This window comes from Lithobates pipiens, unplaced genomic scaffold, assembly GCF_037356315.1.
Source record: "Lithobates pipiens isolate NorthernLeopardFrog02 unplaced genomic scaffold, aLitPip1_a1.2 Scaffold_16, whole genome shotgun sequence".
NCBI lineage: Eukaryota > Metazoa > Chordata > Amphibia > Anura > Ranidae > Lithobates > Lithobates pipiens.
This window is the reverse complement of record NW_027507748.1, coordinates 478,668,765-478,693,517: the sequence shown is the minus strand read 5'-3', so window position 1 is coordinate 478,693,517 and position 24,753 is coordinate 478,668,765. Positions and strand designations below refer to the sequence as shown.

The following is a 24,753-nucleotide window of genomic DNA, read 5'->3' as shown; positions in this document are numbered from 1 at the left end:
ATAAAGCACTTGGAGATCACAAGGTATATAAGCTGCTTAGGTTTCACTTTCATTTTTACTGCTTGCCCTTAATCTACAGAGGTTTTGGTCCCTTTCGGGTCCCACAAGCCTGCCTGCATGGCTAAGGTGTTTCCTTACCCAACTTATTTTGATAAGTTTATTTACAAGAAGTGGGGAAGACCGCAGTGGGCCTTTTCAGTCCCAAAACTTTGGTGGTTCGTTACCCCTTTGAGGAGAGTTTTCAGAAGAAATGGACATCTCTGATTGTTGTACCCCCCCCCCCCCCCCCCCCCAGTATCCAGGTTAAATAAGGTAACCACGATTCCGACGTTCAGGGACCCTGCCAACAGGAGGGCCGAGGCAGTTCCTTGTGGTGGGGTCAGCATTGCGGCCAGTGTTAGCCACGGCCCTGGTGTCACAGACGCTTACTGAATGGGCTAAATTATTGCACCGTGAGTTGGAGAAGCAACAGGCTTCCCCCGGGCTGCGTGGAGCTGGCGGACCAGGAAAGGTAAGGAGCCACGCCATAGGCAGGGGCCCTCCTTTTCCGCTCAGAAGCGGGTCAGCAGGTAAGTGTTCCTAGTCCGACAAGGTGCCTGCTGAGGGACAAAAGCATCCCTGGTTTTGCTCGCAGGCTTGTTCGGCTTGCGACTCTGTTACCGCATCAAGGTTTGCCCCCGCCCGACTTAGGTGGGGGGGGTCGCCTTCGGGAGTTTGCAACTCGATGGACCTCCCTAGTGGCTCTACGAAATGGTTTCATCAGGATGCAAGATCGTTTTTCTTGTCTGCCAAACAGATTTCTTTTCCCCTCCCAACCTTCATCTTCTAGCTCGTCGGGAAGCCCTGTTCGGGGCTGTACAGGACCTGCTGTTGCGCAGGGTGATAGTGCCTGTACCAATGCCAGAAACGGTTTCAGGGATTCTACTCTAATCTGTTTGTAAACCCAACGAAAGAAGGAGTTCGTCCAGTCCTGGATCTCAAGGCCCTCAACAGCTTTGTGAAAGTACAAAGGTTCAGGATGGAATCAGTTCGCTTAGTGGTCGCTGCACTCCATCAGGGGTACTTTCTGGCGTCCCTGGACATCAAGGACGCAGACTTGCATGCCCCCATATGCATCAAGTATCAGAGGTTTCTGCTATTTTCAGTGGGGACGAGCACTACCAATTTGTAGCTCTCCCTTTTGACCTGGCATTGGCACCGAGGGTCTTCACCAAGGTGCCAGCCCAAATTTTGGCTTTGCTAAGGCCCTGAGGGATCGCAATCGTGGGTTACCTGGATGACTTCCTTCTGAGGGCAGCTTCCGCCTCAGAATTAAGGGAGGATGTGGCAATCACCATGCAAACTCTTCGGGAGATTGGTTGGGTACTGAATCTACAGAAGTCTGTTGGTGCCGACTTTCTCCCTTCGGACAAGCTGCAGACACTTCAAGCTGTGGTGAAGTTGTTGGTGTCCCGCAGGTGGTCATCGCTGCGTTTTTTCATGCGAGTCCTGGATCTCATGGTGGTACCGTAAGCTCAATTCCACACTAGAGTCTTGCAAAAGGAGATCGTGTCCAAATGGGACAAATCTCTGTTGTCCCTGGATTGTCAAATTATTTTATCCTCTTCATTGGATGGTTATCACAACGGACACCAGCATGACCGGTTGGGGGGGAGTTTGGGGCATACAGTCTGCCCAGGGTCACTGGATGCAGGAAGAATCCCGCCTGCTGATCAATGTGCCTAAACTTTGGCCGATCAGGCGGTGCCTCTCCACATGGTCACAGAGGCTGCAGGGGCATCTGGTCAGGATCCAGTCGAACAACGCCATGCTGGCTCTGTCGGTGGTTTACATTCCGGGCGTAGAAAACTGGCAAACAGGCTACCTAAGTTGTCAGATGTTGGACCAAGGGGAATGGTCGGATGTATTTTGGCTCCTTTACCTAAGGTGGGGCATGCCAGATGTGGATCTCCTGGCTTCTCGACTCAATCGGAAGGTAGAGGTTTGTGGCCAGGTGAAAAGATCCCTGGGCGAACACAGCAGACGCGTTGGTGGCTCCATGGGGGCACTTTCAGCTGATTTATGCCCCCCACTCAAACTTCTACCACCTCTGCTTTGCAGAGTGGAGGCCGAGGGGATTCCGGTGATTCTGATTGGCCTCGGCGTCCGTGCTACGCCATCATAGTATGAATGGGGGTGGATGTTCCTTGGCGGCTGCCGATGCGAGAGGACCTTCTGTCGCAAAGTCCAATACTTCATCCTGCTTTACCGTCACTGGCTTTAATGGCATGGCTGTTGAAAGCCAGGTGCTAAGGGACAGAGGTCTGTCGGATTTGGTAATCTCCACAATGCTGAGGACACTGAAGTTATCTTCTAGGAAGATTTATCATCGTACGCCTACATCTCCATGTGTGAGGAGATGGGGTGGCATCCACGTACATATTCACTTTCCAGGATCCTGCTGTTTTTTGCAGAAAGGAGTGAATCAGAAACTTGCTTTAAGCACCATTAAGGGGCAGATATCAGTTTTGGCTGTCTTTTTTATTTATTTATTTTTTTTTCAGCGACCCTTGGCGACTCATTCATTGGTGAGTATGTTTGTTCAGGCGGTTCGACGTGTGGCCCCTCCGGTTCGACCACCGCTGCCTCCGTGGAATTTGAATCTGGTGCTCTTGGTGCTTCAGAAACCACTGTTTGGAAACAATAGGTTGATCTCCTTATTGACACTCTCTCAGAAAGTAGTCTTTCTAGTGGCTATTACATCTGCCAGGAGGGTTTCTGAGTTGGCGGCCTTGTCACGCAAGTCTCTCTACTTGGTCCTCTACAAGGATAGGGCAGTGCTGCGCCCGCAGCCTTAGTTTCTTCCAAAGGTTGTTTCGGCTTTTCATCTAAATGAGGACATTGTGTTTCCAGTTGTGGTTCAGGCTTATGTCATAAGGGGGCTGGTACCTCCCTTTCCTGTCAAGGCACATTCTACCAGGGCAATTGGTGCCTCTTGGGCTTTCCGACTTCAAACGTCTGTTTCCCAGGTGTGTAGGGGAGCGACCTGATTGTCTGCTCACACTTTCACAAAATTTTACAAGGTTGAGCGCATCTTCGGATGCTTGCTTCGGCCGCAAGGTTTTGCAGGTGGCTGTTTAAGGTTGCAACTCCACCGTTGAGGCGCTCTGGTTATTATGGGTGGAGTTAAATTCTTGCTGTTCCCACCCCTCGTTTTTTTTTTTACACTGCTTGGGGACGTCCCTAAGGTCAAGATGAAGCTGCTGTGTCCGTCAATGAACAAAAGAGAAAATAGGATTTTTGTATTCACTGTAAAATCCTTTTTTCTCTGAAGTTCATTGATGGACACAGCACCCACCCCTCCTATGTATGTTTGTACTGCTTTTGATGAACTGAGTTGCTGGATGCGGTGTGAGGGGATATATAGCCAGTAGGACCGCCCCCTTGGGCGGTACTGTGCAGTTTTGCTGATTTTAACATGTTTTGCCTAGTCCTCGCCTAAAGGGGCGATATAACCCTAAGGTCAAGATGAAGAGGCTGTGTGCGTCAATGAACTTCAGAGAAAAGTATTTTACGGTGAGTACAAAAATCCTATTTCTTTTTTTTCTTTTCTTGCAGCTTGAAAACTCCTATGCCACTTGCAGCTCCTATGCATAAGGCCATAGAATAACATGGCTGGTAAAGGCAGCTGTAAAATCGCCCTGCGTACATGAGGCCTTAGGATAAAAATAAAAAGTATCCAAATGCTGTATGATCTCTAATCCTCAAAATATTTCTTGTTCATGACTAACTTCCCTATTTCAGCTCTTGAACCCTTAACATTATAAACAGGTGTGACTGTTAGGCCGCGTACACACGCGGGGACTGTTCGCCCAACTTTGTCCGCTGAACAGTGTTTCGGCAAACAGTCCGCTCGTGTGTGGGCTTTCAGCGGACAGTTTCAGCGAACAGTCCGCTGAACAAGGTTTTTCGGAAATTCCGAAAAACTGTCCACTGAAACTTTGTTTCAGCGAACAGTCCCCTCGTGTGTAGGCTTGTTCGTCAAACTAAGTTCCGCGCATGCTCAGAAAGGATTTACACGCCGAAAGTTATAATGCAGTGTATAGGACGTCGTATTTTTCGTCCCGTCGTACGTGCCGTTCACGTCATCGCGCACGGTTTCAGCAAACTGTTCGTTCGTCGTGTGTGGCCATGTCCGTCCATGCTAATTTTGAGCGGACTGTTTGCCGAAACTGTTTGACAGACAAAGTTGGGGGAACAGTCCCCGCGTGTGTAAGCGGCCCTATCCATACCTCTCCCATGTACATTTTTCCAGATAAAGGTATGGTCACAGTGTTGGACTTTGCAGAGTGTTAGCTGTTGCAAATTTCACTAATTGTATTTATTAATTTCGCTAGTCAGCTTAACATGCTGTCTTCTAGCTATCCTCCAATATTCTAGCGAAGGTTGTGAGTTTCCTGTTCTTTGATATGTGACAAATAACAGGAAGTACAGGCTAATCCAAATGTTGACATAAGGTAAAATAGGTGGAGATCTCTTTGCAATGTTGACACTTCTGTGGCAGGAAAGGGTTATTTTTCCAGGAGGGCTTCTTTGACATCCACAAGGTCACATTAAATGGCTTTAGTTTACTATCCTGAAAATAGTGTTTGGAAGGGTTGTGTGTTTTTTAATAATGAAGTTCTATATTTTACTCCAAAATTGTAACATTTATTGCTCTGACTGGATTCTTGGTAAGGTACTCCTGTGTTATGACCAATTATTACTATAACTGAATAAAAGGGATTGGTGAAGACCAAGGGCTATAAATTGCAACATTGAACGTTAGGGGTGCAGCGGATCAAAAAACTCATGGATCGGATCGTTCCTCGGATCAGAGTCACGGATCGGATCATTTTTCGGATCAGAAAATAATTGAATTTGCAAAAACCTGTGAAAATGCCACCACCATATAGTCCCCACTGCAATATACATCTCCCCCACTGTAATATCCACGTCATCTCCCCCAACGTAATATTGGCTGAGCATGGATGGGTATGGCAGGGTAAGTATTGGCAGGGTATTGCAGAATATTGGCAGGATCAATATTGGCAGGGTATTGCAGAATATTGGCAGGATAAGTATTGGCAGGGTATTGCTAGGTATTGCAGATTATTGCTGGGCATTGCAGATTATTGCTAGGGCATTGCTGGGTATTGCAGAGTATTGGCAGGGTAAGTATTGGCAGGGTATTGCAGAGTAAGTATTGGCAGGGTAAGTATTGGCGAGTATTGGCAGGGTAAGTATTGCAGAGTATTGGCAGGTTAAGTATTGCAGAGTATTGGCAGGTTAAGTATTGCAGAGTATTGGCAGGGTAAGTATTGCAGAGTATTGTCAGGGTATGTATTGGCAGGGTAAGTATTACAGATTATTGGCAGGGTATTGCTCGGATGGCTTTGGCTGCCATCCAATTTGTCCCCTCCACTGTACAGATCAGTACAGAGAGGAACCGGCATCATCAAGACGCCGGTTTGTTTACAGGTGATCGCTCCGTGACAGAGCGAACACATTGTAAACGCTGACGGGTGTACCAAGATGGCCGCCGCTTCGGAACTAGGTCGAAGCCGCAGCCTTTCCTAAGGCCGAGACCGCGGAGCGCTCCATGGATCGCGGCGTGTGCCGATCCGTGCGGGGTGACCTGTTCGGATTGCGGATCGGTCCTGATCCGTTGCACCCCTATTGAACGTTGAACGAGATTGTCAGGATTGCCTAGTGATTTTTTTTTCCTGCCGTAACAAATATATATCGATTTTTTTTTTTTAAAGCTGCAAAATCTTGGAATATTTAACTGATTCCCGACTGGCATATTTGCTGCAGCACAATGGCACCACTGCGCAAAACCTCGTATGGGTATGGGGTCCCCTTTAAAAGCTACCAAAGGGCGCTTGCCGCTGGAGGCATGCCTGCTGCACGGTGGGGGACCCGATGTGTGCACAACAGCCAGCACAGGGATTTGTGTGTGTCAGGGGAGAGGAGACATCTTGTCTGTTCCTACTAGGTAGGAACAATCGATATGTCTCCTCCCCCAGTCAGTCCAATCCCCTCCATTGAGAACATGCTGAGGGAACACACGTTTAACCCCTTGATCGCCCCCTAGTGTAACCCCTTCCCTACCAGTGACATTTACACAGTAATTGGTGCATTTTTATAGCACCGATCGCTGTATAAATGTCAATGGCCCCAAAAATGTTTCAAGTATCCAAAATGTCGGCAATGTTGCAGTTCTGCTAAAAATCGCTGATCACTGCCATTACTAGTAAAAAAAATCTTTATCATAGTTTGTAGATGATATAACTTTTGGGCAAACCGATCAATATACACTTATTGCTATTTTATTTTTATTTATTTTTTTAACCAAAAACATGTAGAAGAATATATATTAGCCTAAACTGATGAAGAAATGTTGTTTTTGGGGATATTTATTAAAGCAAAATGTAAAAAATTTAATTTTTTACACTGCAAAAAAACAACCCAGAGGTGATCAAATACCACCAAAAGAAAGCTCTATTTGTGGGAAAAAAGGACGCAAATTTAGTTTGGGTACAGCATTGCATGACCGCACAATTGTCGGTTAAAGCGACACAGTGTCAAGTTGTAAAAAGTGCTCTGGTCAGGAAGGGGGAAAAAAATCTTCCGGGGCTGAAGTGGTTAAAGAGAAATGCACAGTTTTTGCGATAACATACCCTTTTTAGGCATTTACTAACCTGTATGCCAAATCTTTCGTAACTGGGCAGAGCTAACAATGTCATAAAACTGTAAAATTATAAATATTTCCTTAGGCACACTACCTCTTTTAGGAGTAAATGCAAATATCATGCAAAATATGCCCTAAAGGGAATGAAATTTGTATCTTCGTTTTTGTGAAAGATAGTGTGTGTGTGTATGTATGTGTATGTGTGTGTATATATATATATATATATATATATATAATATAATACAATTTTACACACACCCACTACATTTTTTTAATGCACTTAAACAATATATTTTTTCTGAAAGCAGAGGCTCCATGGAAAAGAATGATGATAGTTGCAATTTTATGTTGCTGTTTATGAAATCTACATTTTCAGTGTAAAAAAACAAAACAAAAACGCATCAGAGTCCTGTAGAAGCTGCACAATGTTTACAGCCTGATATGTATACAGTGCTTAGCACAAATTAGTACACCTCTTTTTGAAAAGTAAGATTTTAATCAATATCTCAATGAACACAAGAACAATTTCCAAAATTTTGACAAAACTGAGTTTTATAGAACATTTGTTTAGCTCATTACAAGAAAGTAAGGTTAATAATGTAACTTGGGTTACAAAATTTTAGTTTTACTCAAATTAGTTGTTGCAAAAATGAATACACCCAACTACAAAAACTACTACATCTAGTATATTGTATGACCTCCATGGTTGGAAAGATAGCACCAAGTCTTCTAAGCATGGCATGAACAAGTTGGCGACATATTGCAACATCTTTTTCCATACATTAAGTACAATGTTTTTTAGAGGCTGGATGGCGAGTGATGCTCAACTTGTCTCTTCAGAATTCCCCATTGGTGTTCGATTGGGTTCAGATCGGGAGACATACTTGGCCTCTGAATCACTCACCCTGTTCTCTAGAAATGCAACAGTGGCCTTAGATGTGTGTTTTGGATCATTATCATGTTGGAAAAGTACACGACGACCAAGGGCACGGTAGCAAGTGATGGTAGCATTTTCTCTTTCAATATAGAGCCGTAAATCTGTGAATTTATGATACCATCAATGAAATGCAGCGCCCCAACATCAGCAGCACTTGAGCAGTTCCACAGAAAGTTACTATCACCACCATGTTTCACTATAGGCACCGTGCATTTTTATTTGCACTCCTCACCATTTTGAAGCCATCTGTTCCAAAAACCTTTATCTTAGTCTTATCACTCCAGAGTACAGAGTCCCAGTAGTAGTTTTCTTTTTCAGCATGGGCCCTGGCAAATTCCAGGTGGAGTCCCGGAGGGCCGAGACATTCCTACAACATCACTGGTGCTAGAGGGGTCTCGGGTAAGTATTAGGGGGGCTGAGGGGGAGGCTGGTGCACACAAGGCTTTTTATCTTAATGCATAGAATGAGGTCGAATGATATGGGTTTTTCTCCAGCCCTAATACTGATATTTAGAAATCAGCCGATATATGATGCGGATATTTTTGGACCAATATGTTAGGCCAATTTTTTTCATTTTTTTTTATTATTTTTTTTCCCTTCAGCTCATAAAATCTTACAGTTAAGTATTAAGAAGTGATACAGAAAATTTCTTAAATTAAACATTTATTAAACACAACAAGCCTCCAATCAGTGCACTTATATGTATAATAATAAATACACACTATGGTTTCTGCTAAAAAAAAAAATATATATGTATATGTATATGTATATATATATATATATATATATATATAATGTTTGGGGGTTCTAAATGATTTTCCAGCAGAAAATACTGGATTTTTACTTGTAAGCAACACATGCCAGAAAAGATTTAGTCTTTTTAAATGGTTAAACAGTATATCTGTTATGTCTCCTGTTAAAACTGGGACCCGCTTGTTTACACTGGCAGATCCTCATTCTGCCTTTGTACTAGATGATTGGGGGTTGCCGGCGGACATCGAGTCCGTCTTACCCAAAGGCGCGATTCTGCAGTGTGGAGCGAGAGTGAGCCGGCCGTGTGCGCCCGCCTGAGCCGCCGTACAGGTACTGCGATTCGCGCAGCACTGCCAACCTGCCACAATATATCTGCATGAGCTGGTCAGCAAGTGGTTAAGATAAAATAAATAAAAACTTTCAGCTTTTACAACCCCTTTAACTTCAATGGACAGCCTGGACATCTGTGAGATGGTTGCAGTTACATTTTTGTATAACTTTTGCTAAGGTATTCTGACTGATAAGTAAAGCTTTGCTGATCTTGTAGCCTTCACCTTTATTGTGTAAAGATATTTTCTCAGAGCCTTGTGACATTTCTCTTCCATGTGGTGCCATTGCTGACAGCAAGAAATGGGAAGGGGTTGTCTTTAACCACTTCACCCCCGGAAGATTTGGCTGCTCAATGACAAGAGCATTTTTTACAATTTTGTCTCCTCTGATAATTGCGCGGTCATGCAATGTTGTACCCAAACAAAATTTGTGTCCTTTTTTCTACACAAATAGAGCTTTCTTTTGATGGTATTTGATTGCCTCTGCGATTTTCTTTTTATTTAAATTTTTTATTTTACGATATAAACGGAAAAAGACAAAAAATTTTGAAAAAAAAAATGTATATATATTTTCTACTTTTTGTTTTAAAGGAAATCAAATAAACCCCATTTTAGTCATACATTTAAGCCAAAATGTATTCAGCCACATGTCTTTGTTAAAAAAAAAAAAATGTCAACAGTATACAGTGCCTTGCGAAAGTATTCGGCCCCCTTGAACTTTTCAACCTTTTGCCACATTTCAGGCTTCAAACATAAAGATATAAAAAATTTTTTTTTTTTTGAAGAATCACCAACAAGTGGGACACAATTGTGAAGTGGAACGAAATATATTGGATTTTTGAAACGTTTTTAACTAATAAAAAAAATGAAAAATGGGGCGTGCAAAATTATTCGGCCCCCTTGCGTTAATACTTTGTAGAGCCATCTTTTGCTGCGATTACAGCTGCAAGTCGCTTGGGGTATGTCTATCAGTTTTGCACATCGAGAGACTGAAATTCTTGCCCATTCTTCCTTGCAAAACAGCTCGAGCTCAGTGAGGTTGGATGGAGAGCGTTTGTGAACAGCAGTTTTCAGCTCTTTCCACAGATTATCGATTTTGGATTTAGGTCTGGACTTTGACTTGGCCATTCTAACACCTAGATACGTTTTATTTGTGAACCATTCCTTTGTAGATTTTGCTGTATGTTTGGGATCATTGTCTTGTTGGAAGATAAATCTCCGTTCCAGTTTCAGGTCTTTTGCAGACTCCAACAGGTTTTCATCCAGAATGGTCCTGTATTTGGCTGCATCCATCTTCCCCTCAATTTTATCCATCTTCCATGTCCATGCTGAAGAAAAGCAGGCCCAAACCATGATGCTGCCACCACCATGTTTGACAGTGGGGATGGTGTGTTGAGGGTGATGAGCTGTGTTGCTTTTACGCCAAACATATCGTTTTGCATTGTGGGCAAAAAGTTCGATTTTGGTTTCATCTGACCAGAGCACCTTCTTCCACATGTTTGGTGTGTCTCCCAGGTGGCTTGTGGCAAACTTTAGACGAGACTTTTTATGGATATCTTTGAGAAATGGCTTTCTTCTTGCCACTCTTCCATAAAGGCCAGATTTGTGCATTGTACGACTGATTGTTGTCCTATGGACAGACTCTCCCACCTCAGCTGTAGTTCTCTGCAGTTCATCCAGAGTGATCATGGGCCTCTTGGCTGCATCTCTGATCAGTCTTCTCCTTGTCTGAGCTGAAAGTTTAGAGGGACGGCCAGGTCTTGGTAGCTTTGCAGTGGTCTGATACTCCTTCCATTTCAAAATGATCGCTTGCACAGTGCTCCTTGGGATGTTTAAAGCTTGGGAAATCTTTTTGTATCCAAATCCAGCTTTAAACTTCTCCACAACAGTATTACGGACCTGCCTGGTGTGTTCCTTGGTCTTCATGATGCTCTCTGCGCTTTCAACAGAACCCTGAGACTATCACAGAGCAGGTGCATTTATACAGAGTCTTGATTACACACAGGTGGATTCTATTTATCACCATCAGTCATTTAGGACAACACTGGATCATTCAGAGATTCTCGCTGAACTTCTGGAGTGAGTTTGCTGCACTGAAAGTAAAGGGGCCGGATAATTTTGCACGCACCACTTTTCAGTTTTTTTATTTGCTAAAAAAGTTTAAAATATCTAATAGATTTCGTTCCACTTCACAATTGTGTCCCACTTGTTGGTGATTCTTCACAAAAAATTAAAATTAATTTATATCTTTATGTTTGAAGCCTGAAATGTGGCAAAAGGTTGAAAAGTTCAAGGGGGCCGAATACTTTTGCAAGGCACTGTATTTATTGGTTTGCGCAAAAGTTATAGCGTCTACAAACTAGGATAAATTTTCTGGAATTGACACAGCTTTTAGTTTTATGACTGCCTCTCATTTCTTGAGATGCTTAAATGGCAGTGCAGTACAACCCCCCCCCCCCCCCAAAGTTACCACATTTTGGAACGTATAAACCCCTAGGAAATTGCTGAGAGGCATGTTGAGCCCATTGAATATTTGAAAAATTACAAAAGAATAAATAAAAATTACACAAAGTTGACACTAAATGATCTTTTGCTCAAACATGCCATGGGCATATGTGAAATTACACCCCAAAATACATTCTACTGCTTCTGAGTACGGGGATACCACATGTGTGAAGCTTTTTGGGAGCCTAGCCGTGTACAGGACACCAAAAACCAATCGCCTCCTTCAGGCTTTCTGAGGGAGTAAAATGGTGATTTCACACTACCTTTCACAGTTTTGTAGGCCATGAAATGTCAAAATAGCACAACCCCTCCCCCCAAATTACCCAATTTTGGAAAGAAGACACTTCAAGTTACTTGCTGAGAGGCATGTTGAGTCCATGGAATATTTTATATTTTGCCACGAGTTTTGGGGAAATAATTTTTTTTTGTTTTCTTGTCACTAAATGATATATTGTTCAAACAATAGTCTAACTGCATACAGGACCCCAAAAACCAATCAACTCCTTCAGGCTGTCTTATTGCGTAAAGTTTTGATTTCACTCCTCACTGCCTATCACAGTTTCGGAGGTCATTAGATGCCAAGATAGCACCCCCCCCCCCCCATGACCCCATTTTGGAATGTAGACACCCCAAGCTATCTGCTGAAAGGCATGTTGAGTATTTTGCAGATCTTGCTTTTTTTTTGTCAGCTTTGAAAATTGAAAAAAGAAAAAAATGTTTTTTTCTTTTTTAAAAAAACAAATGAGAGCTGAAAAATACTCATCATCATGCCTCTTGGCAAATACCTTGGGGTGTCCACTTTCCAAAATGGGGTAATTTGAGGGGGGTGTTGTGCAATCTTGACATTTCAGGGCCTCTGTAACTGTGATAGGTAGTGAGGAAGTGAAATCACCATTTTGCGCCCTTAGAAAATTACTTTGAACCCCAAACATTATCAATTTTTTTTTTTAAAGCAAAGGTCCTACAGATTTAAATGGTGGGTCTTGCAATTTTTTTTCACACAGTATTTGCGCGGCGATTTTTTAAAATGCTATTTTTTTGGAAAAAAACACATTTTTTAAATTTTAATGCACTAAATACTATATTGCCCAAATGTTTGATGAAATAAAAAAGATGATCTTATGCCAAGTACATTGATACAAAACATGACATGCTTTAAAATTGTGCAGCGGCGCCAAACTACATACATTTTTAAAAGGGCTTTAAAATTCTTTACAAGTTATCACTTTAGATTTACAGAGGAGGTCTCCTTCTAAAATTACTGCCCTCAGTTTGACCTTCACGGTGATACCTCACATGTATGGTGCAATTGCTGTTTACATATGACACCAGACCGATGCTTGTGTTTGCCTTTGCGTGTGAGCAGGGGGGACCTTGGCAGGGACCACTGCTGTCTTCTGGTTCGTATTCTGAGCCAGAATCGGACAGATAGGCGACTGCCTCTGCACTCTCATCTGTCAGGCTCAGAAACGTGTAGGCCTCTTCACTAGTGTACCTTCAATTGGTCATTTTGGCCTCTAAATTTACTGAGACTCGCAGGAAAAAAGAGCACCTGACTGTCAGCGACTGCTTCAAACACTACCAAAAAAACTGTTAGCGTTCGCAGGGATCAGGCTTGACTCTGCGAATACTGCAGTAATGTGTTTTGTAAGTGACAGTGATCGATTGGTACTACACTTGGGTGGGGTGGGGGAAGGGGCTAAACGCAGATGCTAGCAGGTATCTGGGATGATCCCGCTAACACTGCGCGTTTGGGAACTCTAAACTACTGGGGGTGCTAGTGTACCTCTGATCAGATATGGATCCGTTCAGACACTATACTATTAAGGGAGGTGTATGGTGCGTGCATGGGTGTTGACACAACTGGCACTAATCTGACGTTGCCTGGGGCGACGCAGACCCTGACTGACGCTAACTGATATCACCCGCTGGGTGATCAGGGGGTTAAACCTTTATCTAGGCAATATACAGCGAGTGCCCTGATGCTATAATAAAATAATTAGCGAACCAGCATCCCCCGTGACACTAATATGGTGATCACTGGTGAGGGGGTGATCAAGGGGTTAAACCTTTATTATGGGGGTCCCTAGACCTATCTGGGCCTACCACGAAGTACCCCAATACTGATTATTGTCACAAATGACACCAGTGCAGTGATCAATAAAATGAACACTGGACTGGGTTACAGTGACAGGGAGTGAAGGCGTTCTTCTCTCCTCTCTCTGGAACAAAAAGACTTCCACAAGGGGAGATGACATCACTTCTCCTTCCTGTGTTTACACTTACACAGGCAGGGGAAGAATTTCATTCGCCAGATCCGATCACCATATTCAGGACAGAAATCATTAGCCTGGGCCTGGGGACTGATCGGTTCTGAAGTGAATCCGATAGTCGTGGCCATACATCTATGACGCTTCGCTCAGCTGGGCCAACCTGCCACAGTATAACTGCGGGCCCTGGTCCGGAACTGGTAAAGTAATGCCCCTTTTATAATCAACTGTCTGCTGGACACCTTTTTAATGAATAATTAGACTCCCTTGTAGTTGAATTCTTGTTAGTTAGGATTTTGTCTTCTAAAATTTAGCTTTGCTCCCAATGCCAGTACACACGATGAGATTATCGGACGAATGATCGTCCATTTTTTCATTTATTTATTTTGCATACTAATCTCAGATCGAATCTGAAGAGTTTAGAGTCACAAAAAATTCTCGTACGACAGAATAAAAATTCTAAAGTGATGTCATTTGTTGTAGTGCATTTGTATTGTATTTTTGAGCGACAGCTGTACTGATTTAAACATATCTTTATGTAGAGCAAAAAATGTTTTTTTCAGATCCTCAGAGTTCTTTGCCACGGGGTGCCATGTTGAACTTCTGGTGACCAGTATGAGAGAGTGAGAGCGATTAACACCAAATTTAACACACCTGCTTCCCATTCACACCTGAGACCTTGTAACGCGAAGGCTTCATGTACATGGGACATTGTTCATCCTCTCCTGAACGATTTAACTTGACAGCTAGAAACCAGCCGTTTAGACGCATTTAGTCACGTTTAGCCGTTTTTTACATTTTTTTAATTTTTGTGCAAAATAGCCAAAAATGTAAAAACGCCTGTAAACTAAACTGTGTTTGAAATGCCTCAACACAGCTTCTGAATGCATTTTTTGGGGTTCCAAAAAAAACCTCTAAACAAAACTGCCTAGAAACTACTAGAAACGACCCTGTGTACATGTACTGATAAGATAAGAGGAGGTTTCAGGAGCAGTTGAAAAAAAAATGCCCAACTGCCCCTAAATGTCCGTTTGCCAGCAGCAATGTACATGAGGCCTATCGAGTCACTTGACACCGGGGAGGGAAAATGGCTGATTGGGCCCAATTTGGACATTTTCACTTAGGGGTGTACTCACTTTTGTTGCCAGCGGTTTAGACATTAATGGCTGTGTGTTGAGTTATTTTGAGGGGACAGCAACTTTACACTGTTATACAAGCTGTACACTCACTACTTTACATTGTAGCAAAGTGTCATTTCTTCAGTGTTGTCACATGAAAAGATAGAATAAATATTTACAAAAATGTGAGCGGTGTACTCACTATTGTGAGATACTGTATATGTGTGTGTGTATGTATAATGATACACACTGTGTGCGCTCATGGCTGGTGTGGTCATTGTTCATGATTCAACAGTCTGTATGAAATTTTGGGGTAACATATTCTTTAAATTATAACTACAGCCCACACTTTCTTTTTAGCTTTTTTTTTTAGCTGTATGGTTATATTGGAAGGATCTTGGTGATTGTGGTCACAAAGGACTGCGGGAAGATCTCGTTGACAGGATTGCAGACCGCAATAAAAAAGAAAAAAAAAAGAAAAAACCTAACAATATTTCCAACCCTTCTCCTATTCAAAAAAGATATAAAGTTTTAGCTGGAGGAACACTTCAAATGAAAGGCCTGACTTCTTTTTCGACTGATTACTTTATTATTTTTTGTTATCATAATCTTCACTGTGTACTGATGCCAGGATATTTGTCCCTGCTTTACATTAATATCAATCAAGGTGCTAGAGATTTGTTGATTAAAAGATCTTGCCTATAGAATTCTTAACTGTCCTACTTGTTCTTTGCTTTGTAAATATTTACAAAGTTTAAGTATAATACAAATACCATTAATAGTGATTACAGCATGTGTTTTTTTTTTTTTTTTTTAGCTGAAAGGTTCTTCATCATTGCAAAGTATGTAGGCCTCTGACAGCCGGGGCAGACAGACATGGTGAAAGTGATTGCTGACTATGCTTGTTTCCCTGTCAGATGCACTGGAGCAGCTGAATGGTGGGGGTGGGGACAACATATGTAGCAAATGATCTGTACACATAAAAGTCTGAGCTTGGCAAGAAGTAGCACTAGAAAAGTACCTGCTGCTTATCCAAAAATGTGCATATTTGACCTCGTGTTTATCTTTTTAGTAATTGTTAAGCACATGTAAGAATGGAATGGTGAGGTCATGTGCACGAGTACACCTGTACAAACAATGGCTGAAGGCAATCTTTCTTACGGCTGTTAGAGGTTATTCAAGAACTAAACATTTTGCCTTAACAAATATTATAACAGTTATGATTAAAACATCTTTATTTTATGTATGTTTCAGAGGTTTTGGTGTGTGTACACTATTGGTTAACTTTTTATTAGAGGTTCCCTTTGAGGAAATCAATTTGTCTTTTTAAATTGAGCCTAAAGTATATATATTTTTTTTCCTTAGGCCTTATGTACACTACAGCTGTTCAACTGAAGTTTAGGAGCAGGTGGGTGTTTATCTCAGCAGGCCCTTAGCTCTCCTTAATGTTATCTTATGTGTACATGTACACTGAGTCGTTTATAGTAGTTTAGAGGCAGTTGAGGTTCTAGGCATTTCTTTGAAGGCAGAAAAATCGCATTCAGGACTGTAGTTTACTGGCATTTCAAACGCTAAATGCTTGTAACCGTAGTAAACTGCGTTTATGCATGTTTTTATAAACACTGCCTTTTTTCAGGCCATGATTCATGCTGATGTGAATTTTAGGAAAATGCGGAAAGGTCTGGTTTAACCATGTTTCTGTCCAAAGTTGATTTATATGACCATGAGCACTGTTTAGGGCAAATTATTCATTGTTTGCATTCCTGCCTTCCCATATTCATACTCTATCAACAAAAGTGATTAAATAAATAGGAACTATTGCTTCCTTTTACCTCACCCAAACCTGTCTAGTTATACAGTCTTGTTGGTCTGTAAGCCCTTACTGATCCCACTGATCATTTTGACGTGCAGTTTTCAATGTAGGTAACATATGTTATGGCTGGGTTCAAACTGGTACAACAAACGCTCCGACATCGGGAGCTCATGTGGCATGACGTGTGAAAATCAATGTCTCCCTATGGGAGCTGTCTTAACTGGTCCGACACAAGTCGGTCCGACTTTGAAAATGCTCCCTGCACTACTTTGGTCCGACTTTAATCCGACTTCAGTGATATTCAGTGGGCTGAAGTAAGATCAAAGTCGGATCGCCGTGTTGACTGATCCAACTTTGGCATGCGACTTGTGCTCTGATGATCTTGAAGGGGAACTCCATGCCAAATTTGAAAACAAAATGGCATGGGTTCTCCCTCCAAAAGCATACCAGGCCCTTCAGTCTGTTGTGGATTTTAAGGGGAACCCCCATGCCGAAAAACTTGCCTGGGGGGTTCCTCCAAAATCCATACCATACCCTTATCTGAGCACAGTCTTGCAGGTCAGGAAAGGGGTGGGGACGAGTGAGCACCCTTCCTCCCGACCGTACCAGGTCACATGCCTTAAACATGGGGTGGGTATTTTGGGGCGGGGGGTCCTGTGCACCTTGTCCCCATGTTGATGAGGATAAGGGCCTCTTCCCAACAACCTTGGCCGTTGGTTATCGGGGTCTGTGGGCAGGGGGCTTATTGGAATTTGACAAGGGGGCCGTCAGATCTCGGACCCCCACCCTATGTGAATGAGTATGGGATACATTGTACCCCTACCCATTCACCTAAAAAAAAAAAGTGTCAAAAATAAAACACAGTACACAGGTTTTTAAAGTCATTTTATTAAGCAGCTCTGGCATCTCTTCTGACTACTTATCTCCTTCCCGGGTCTTCTCTGCTCTCTCTCCGTTTCTTCTCCCTCTGTCCGCGGTCTTCTGCCGGGTCTCCTCCTGCTGTCTTCACACTTTTTTGCTCGCTCTTTTGCCCGGTCATCTCCACTGCCTTCTCCCTCTGTTCTTCTTCCGATGTTGACTCAACTCTCTCTTCCGCTCTAATGTTGGGTGCGCGGTGTGCCACCACTTATGCCGGCACCACCCATCATGCCCTGGATGGTGATGTCATAAGGGACGGGGCCTCCGGATGACATCACACGGTGACCCTGCCCCATGCCAATGTAAGTAGTGGAGCACCCTGCATTAGAGTGGGAGAGATCGTTGAGTCAACATCGGACGAAACAGCGGGAGAAGATAGTGGAGAAGACCGGGCAAAAGAGCGTGAAGACAGGAGACCCGGGAGAAGAACCGGAGAGGGGCAGAAGAGCCGAAGAGGGGACAAGTCGGAAGAGATGCTAGAGCTGCTTAATAAATTACTTTACAAACCTGTGTACTGTGTTTTTCTTTTTTTCTTTTTTTTTCTTAGGTGAATGGGTAGGGGCAATGTACCCTTACTTATTCACATGGGGTCTGGGGTCAGGATCTGGGGGCCCCCCTACCCCAAAAGCACCCACTCCTCCCCCACTCGCTCGTCCCCACCCCTTTCCTGACCTGCCAGGCTGTGTGCTAGGATAAGGGTCTGGTATAGATTTTGGGGGACCCCCACACATTTTTGTTCCGCGTGGGGGGTTCCCCTTAAAATCCGTACCAGACCAAAGGGCCTGGTATGCTCTTGGAGGGCCCTTAAACATTTTGCGTGGAGTTCCCCCCTAAAGATTCATACCAGACACAGTGCCTTGTATTGTCGGGAATCTAAGTCAGATCCCAGTTCACTGAAGTCGGACGCACGTCGTACTTCAAGTCACAGGGCATAGTCTGCTCCAAAGTGTCATACCATTGTGTACCCACGCCTAATACATTTCTCACCATATGTTTTGTTTCATCACCTGAGACTGTGACTGATTTTACTTGATTTTCCCCTGATCACAGAAGTATATTTTTAGGTGCCATAACCAAGGATCCAGGTTTTGATCTGAATTATTAGATATTTGATTATAATAAGGAAATGCAAAGTTTTTTTATTAATTTGCTATAAGTAGAATTTTATAACCTACCTTCTCTGCTAATGTTTAACCACTTTAGCCCTTGAAGATTCTACCCCCTTCCTGACCAGATCACTTTTTGCGATTTGGCATTGCATCGATTTAACTGACAATTGCGTGGTCGTTGACGTCCTTTTTTTCCCCACAAATAGAGCTTTCTTTTAGTGGTATTTGATCACCTCTGAGGTTTTTATTTTTTGCACTATAAACAAAAAAAGAGCGACAATTTTGAAAAAATCTTTTTGCTATAATAAATATCCCCCAAAAATATATATATAAAAAAACGATTTTTTTCCCTCAGTTTAGGCCGATATGTATTCTTCTAAATATTTTGGTAAAAACAATCGCTATAAGCGTATATTGATTGGTTTACGCAAAAGTTATAGTGTCTAAAAAATAGGGGATAGATTTATAGCATTTTTATTATTTTTTATAGTTATGGCTGCGCTTTTTATCGTGACTGCGACATTATGGCAGACACGTCGGACAATTTTGACACATTTTTGGGACCATTGGCATTAATACAGCGATCAGTGCGATTTAAAAATTGATTACTTTAAAAATGTCACTGGCAGTGAAGGGGTTAACACTAGGGGTCAGTGAAGGGGTTAAGTGTGTCCTAGTTTGTATTCTAAATGAAGTGGGATGGGGACTCTGCAGGGAAGATAACAGATCACTGTTCATACTCTGTATGAACAGACGATCTGTCACTTCTCCCCTCAGAAAACCTGAAACTGTGTGTTTACACACACAGTTCCAGGTTCTCCGTGTTTCAGCAGGGATCGCGGCTCGGAACGAGCGTGCGCACCTCCTAGTGTCCATAGTTTGAAGCAACGTTACATAACATAGTTTCGCCCAGCCATACCATTCTCCCGCAGTACAACTGCGGCGGCTGGTCGGCATGTGGTTAAAGACCAACTTGATATTAACCCAAATCCATCACCCCTCCCTGTGCAGTCATTTTCCAACCCCCCCCCCCCCAACGTTTTTAAAGGATAAGTACCCCTTTGAAACATGTAACATGTTCCAGCTCCTGTACCTTCTCCCCTTGATCCACCCCCTCCCTGTGACAGTGCCTGGAGTTCCTCTCCCCACACTCGCTTTTCTAAAGTAGCCCGGCTTTACAAGACACACAGCCGCATCAATCATTCAGTTTCTTTTGAATTAATAAACTACAAAATGTCAGTCAGCCATCACGACAGACAGACTTTTGAATGTAGTTTGAATGAACTGCGGGCACACTGGCTGCGGCTCTGTAAATGATAGGCAGTACAGTGGTACGGGCTACAGAGCTGTTAGGCAGTGGGTGCAGAAGCCTGACATTGCACCCGCGATCTGCTGATGACAGGTGCATTACTTTCCAATTCCTATTTTAAAAAAAAATTATAAATGAACAAAAAGATGGGCATTTATTCTTTTTTGTAAAGGTGAATTTAGCCTTTCAACCTAAACTTTATACCTTAAAGCGGTATTTACCCAAAACAAAAAATGTTTTGTATTTCAGCTCACCAATCGTTAGATGTGTTGGCTGCATTTATTTAGTATTTTTAGGCTTTTTCCTCTGTTTTCACCTGGTGGTCTGGCTAGTATCACATATCCTTTTGTTATAGTGCCTACATTCTGGATAAAGGAGCAACAGAGACACGTTTTTAGAAAGCAAAAATTCTCAGTCTGGGGGGAGAGCAATGTTAGAGGTATTAGCAGATTTAATACATTAACCAATTCAGCCGATTCATGATTTACCTTCTTCCTGACCAGGCCATTTTTTTTCGATATGGCACTGCATCGCTCTAACTGACAATTGCGTGGTCGCGCGATGTTGTACCCAAATAAAATTGACATCTTTTTTTTTTTCCCCACAAGTAGAGCTTTCTTTTGGTGGTGTTTATTCACCACTTCTTCATCAGTTTAGGCCAATATGTATTCTTCTACATATCTTTGGTAAAAAAAAAAAAAAAAATTCCCAATAAGCGCATATTGATTGGTTTGCGCAAAAGTTATATCATCTACAAAATGGGGAAAAGATTTATGGGATTTTTTTTTTTTTTTTTTACTAGTAATGGCAGCGATCAGCGGTTTTGACTTTTTTTTTTTTTTATTGGGACCACGACACTTTTGGGACCATTAACATTTATAGAGCAATCAGTACAGTAAAAATGCACTGATTAGTGTGTGAATGTCATTGGCAGGGCGATCAAGGGGTTAAATGTGTTCCCTAGGTGTGTTTCTAACTTTGGGGATGGGATTGACTAGAGGAGGAGCCAGACTGGTGTTCCTATTAAGTAGTACACACACAAATCCTCATTCTGTGTCTCATGCCCGCAGTTGCGGCCAACCGCATCGGGTCCCCCGGCATGCAGCTGGCACGTGTACCTGTTATTGCTCTTAAAGGAGCCACAATACATAAATGCATTTGCCCAGGAGATATATATACAGGAGCTGGTCGGCAAGTGGTTAACAAATTGACGCCAAACTCCAGCTAATACTTTATAAGCAGTTACAGCTACGATTCTGTTCCTTTTATGATAAAGGTTTTACATAAATAAAAGATGACCATTGTAAACACCTCTGTCAGTGGTCCCAATCTTCAACTGCTCCATCTGCAGGGCTGCTTCTTCTGTTGAAAAACAGACTTACTGGTAGGATCACCATGTGAAAAAAAAAGTAAAGCAGTTAAGAGAAAACTAATGTGGCCACCACATCTAAAAATTGGTAAGCTGCAATATAATGCTTACTTTTGGATTTAAAACCACTTTAATTCTTAGCCCTTGTACACACGGTCAGACATTCCGACAGAAAATGTCCGATCGGACCGTGTTGTCGGATAATCCGACTGTGTGTGGGCTCCATCGGACTGTTTCCGTTGGAATATCCGGCCGAAAGTTTTTTAGAGCTGGGCTATAAAACTTTCTGATAACATGATCCGATCGGACTTTGTCCGATTGTGTGTAGAGAATTACGATTGGACAGTGCCTGCATGCTCAGATCAAATTCCTAGACCAAAGCTATTGGCTACTAGCCTGAACGTAGTCACGTCGTAATGAAATAACGTCATCATGTTACATACGATCGGATTTTCTGACAACTTTGTCCGACCGTGTGTATGCAACACAAGTTTCGGACAAAATCCGTTTGACAAAATCCGACGGATTTTGTTGTCGGAATGTCTGACCGTGTGTACAAGAGCTTAGTGTCTTCAACGTCACATACGCCAGGCTCCTCTTTCATTCCCTGTGGCAGTCTTTAGTACTGCATGGGACAGCCCAACATTCATGATGGTCAAGTCCCAGTTTATTTTTGGGGTAATTAGGCTTGATGGGCTAAAGTAAGGTATTACTATACCTTTTTTATTTTTAATCGGTCAAGTAATTTTGCAAAAAAAAGGCTTGATGCAATATGCTATACAAGCATTCTCTGTAGAAATTTGTAATATACTTTTTTAGCTGCCCTCATTTTTATGCTCATTTCCACAGCAGTATCATAAGCCTCTTAACAATAACAATAATCAAACATGGCACCTTTTTGAGCCTATAACATTCATCTGCAGGAAAAGTGCAACCTTGTGATATTCATCTCATTTATGTTGTCAGAAACTGTCTTTAGGAAATAATTAGTATTTGCAACAAACGTAACAGCCTTTCTGCTCTCTTGTTACAGAAATAGGGATCCAATGGTTTTTCTTTAACCACTTCAGCTCTTGCATCTATATGTCTTTTATGGACCAGAATTTTTTATTTTTACATTTCAGCTAGAAGACCAGTGATTCCACAACAACTTTGTAATTATTTGTGATACTGTACCAAAGTGATAAATATCTTTTTTGGTGATGGTTTCTTTAAGGCTTCATGTGCACTACTGCTGGTAAACGGATGTTTCTAGGCAGTTTAGTTTAGAAACATATTTTGGAAAGCAATTGTGTTCAGGACAGATGGCATTTGAAACACCAAATGCCTGTAACAGCTTGTAAATGCGGCAACTCGCGTTTTGTTTACAGATGTTTTTCATTTTTTACTATTTGGAAAAAAATATATTTTTTAACGGTTACTATCTGTCAAGCTAAATCGTTTACGGTTTTAAAACATTCCGTGTCCCCACCCCGTGTACATCAAGCCTTAAAGCAGAACTCTGGGATTTTCAAAAAATCCCCCATTAGTACACCCTCCCACAAAACACTAAACAGCTATTACATTTGTGACATTTTCTTACCATTTAAGAGACCAGACTGGGTGGGGGGTTCAATGCTGGCAAGGAGGAGGAGGAGGAGGACACCACCTCTGTGGGCAGCACAGCTGAGGTTACTGGAGGGATAGCAGCTAGCGGTCTTGCAAACAAGAAATCGGCAGGCACTAAAAAAAATTTGGAAAGTTCAGCAGGTTATTGCAGAGGAACTACAGAGCTCACAAGAACATGGCTGACGTAGTTGGGGGAGGTAGGCGATCATTTTTACCTGTAGTTCTGCTTGAAGCAACAATGTTGGCATAAAAAAAAATGTTTTTTAAAAAAAATGTTTTTAAAACAAGCCACTCAGCAAAAGAAAATCAATATTATTACCAGTCAGTTGGGAGATGACTCCTATTTTCACTCTCTTGTAGAACTATGGTAGAAAAAGAATATTCTGCATTTAACACATTCCACGGCATGTTGGTGTTTGTCTTTACTTCTTAGCTGATCTATATCAGAAGTGTTCGAGGGCTCAAGGACCTAAATGAAGAAGTATCGCCGCATTTTAAAACTCCTAGTTGAATCCCACAGGAGACATGCACATAGCTATTCTGATTCATGCTGTGGGTGCTGAACTAGCATGATTGACAATGTTACCCCCTCCACCCACTGCTGTCTGACCACGCTGTTCATAAGGAGATAAATCCTAATGAGGTCTGCTTCACATAGCTTGTGCCTGGCAGAAAGTGCACACTAGAGACAAGCAGTGTCATTCTGTGGAGGAAGAGGAGGGATCGGATTGAATTACATACAAGCACTAAGGCCACCTTCACACTGTGGCCTTAGTTTTAGGAGCGCTTTACCATTGTTTTGGCGGCCCTTTTTGTCCGCTAGCGGGGTGCTTCTAATCCCCACTAGCGGCTGAAAAAGTGTCCAAAGCACTTTGGCAGTGCTGGTCATTGATTATATATATATATATATATATATGATTTTTTTATATATATATATATATATATATATATATATATATATATATATATATATATATTAGTAGAGACCCTAGAGAATAAAATGGTGGTTGTTGTAAGCAAGTGGTTAAAGGAACCAGTCAGATAAGTAAGCTGCCATTTCTCTGTAGATATCATCTTAGTCTTCCGTCACTACTTTAGCTGAGTCTTATGTGACCTAAACTTTAATAAGGTAGAAACAGCTGTAGTGCACATACTTTGTGGTATCTGCAAGTACTCTCTGTAGCCTTTAAATCAGTCCTCACAGAGCCTTTTGTGTTCTAAGCACAAGCTAAATGTGTTTCCTGGATTTCTGCTTAGCTTTATGTTAAGGCCCCCTCCACATATTGCTAAGCCCCACGTTCTTCAATTTACCTTTTCCAATACAAGAGTCTTCAGTGCCCATTGAGGTTTGCTGTTTGACAGTCAAATGAAAAATGGTGGAATTTACTATACTCTGTTATCCTTTTTTGCATGCCTACCTACTTCACCGTACACCTTGGTGACTTATGTGAATGTTCTCATATGTATGGTCTCATAACCTGTTTTGTTGACAAAAAAATCTCATGGAAACCAAAAATATAAAAGTGGGTAGAAATTTGAAGTAAGGAGGGGCAGAGCTTATTCTCGGCTTGGGCAAGATCTAGGGTAAGTCAGGACCGAGGATGTTTGGGGATATTGCGATTCATTAAATGACCAACAAGGTGCTTGTACTTTAACACTATTATCTTTTCCAGTTTAAGACAAGCCAAGTTGACTGCATTTAATCACGAACTCAAAACAGGAATGTACATGTCGGATGTCCTGATATCTGATATGCACATGCTAGTTCCAGGTTAGTAACCTATAGGGGAACTTCACTCTGTCAATCAACATTGACTATTTTTAACCCTCATGCTGCTAGCATTAGAATATAGGAAAGTATATTCCATTTACTTGTGTTTGAGTCTTCAGGCGGAGAGGAGTTTTTTTTAGCCAAACACCCTCCTACCTTCCTGAGCTAAAGGCAGATGGATTCCAGGAAGTAAATGCTACATGAATCATCTGCCCTTGCTCAAGATTGCCAC

At 42.2% G+C, this 24,753-nt stretch overlaps 1 protein-coding gene across 26 annotated transcripts in view; it reads left to right on the top strand.

Annotated features, from left to right (window-relative positions):
- The window catches only part of MBNL2 (muscleblind like splicing regulator 2), a 223,511-nt gene that overhangs the window by 55,027 nt on the left and 143,731 nt on the right, over positions 1-24,753 (top strand). The window contains exon 1 of one of the 26 annotated variants that reach the window (XM_077482999.1): positions 16,012-16,032. The exons of the other annotated variants lie outside the window; for them this stretch is intronic. The gene's annotated coding sequence lies outside the window, so the exon portion shown is untranslated. Of the gene's footprint in view, positions 1-16,011; positions 16,033-24,753 lie in introns of those variants that run through there. 26 annotated transcript variants of the gene reach the window in all.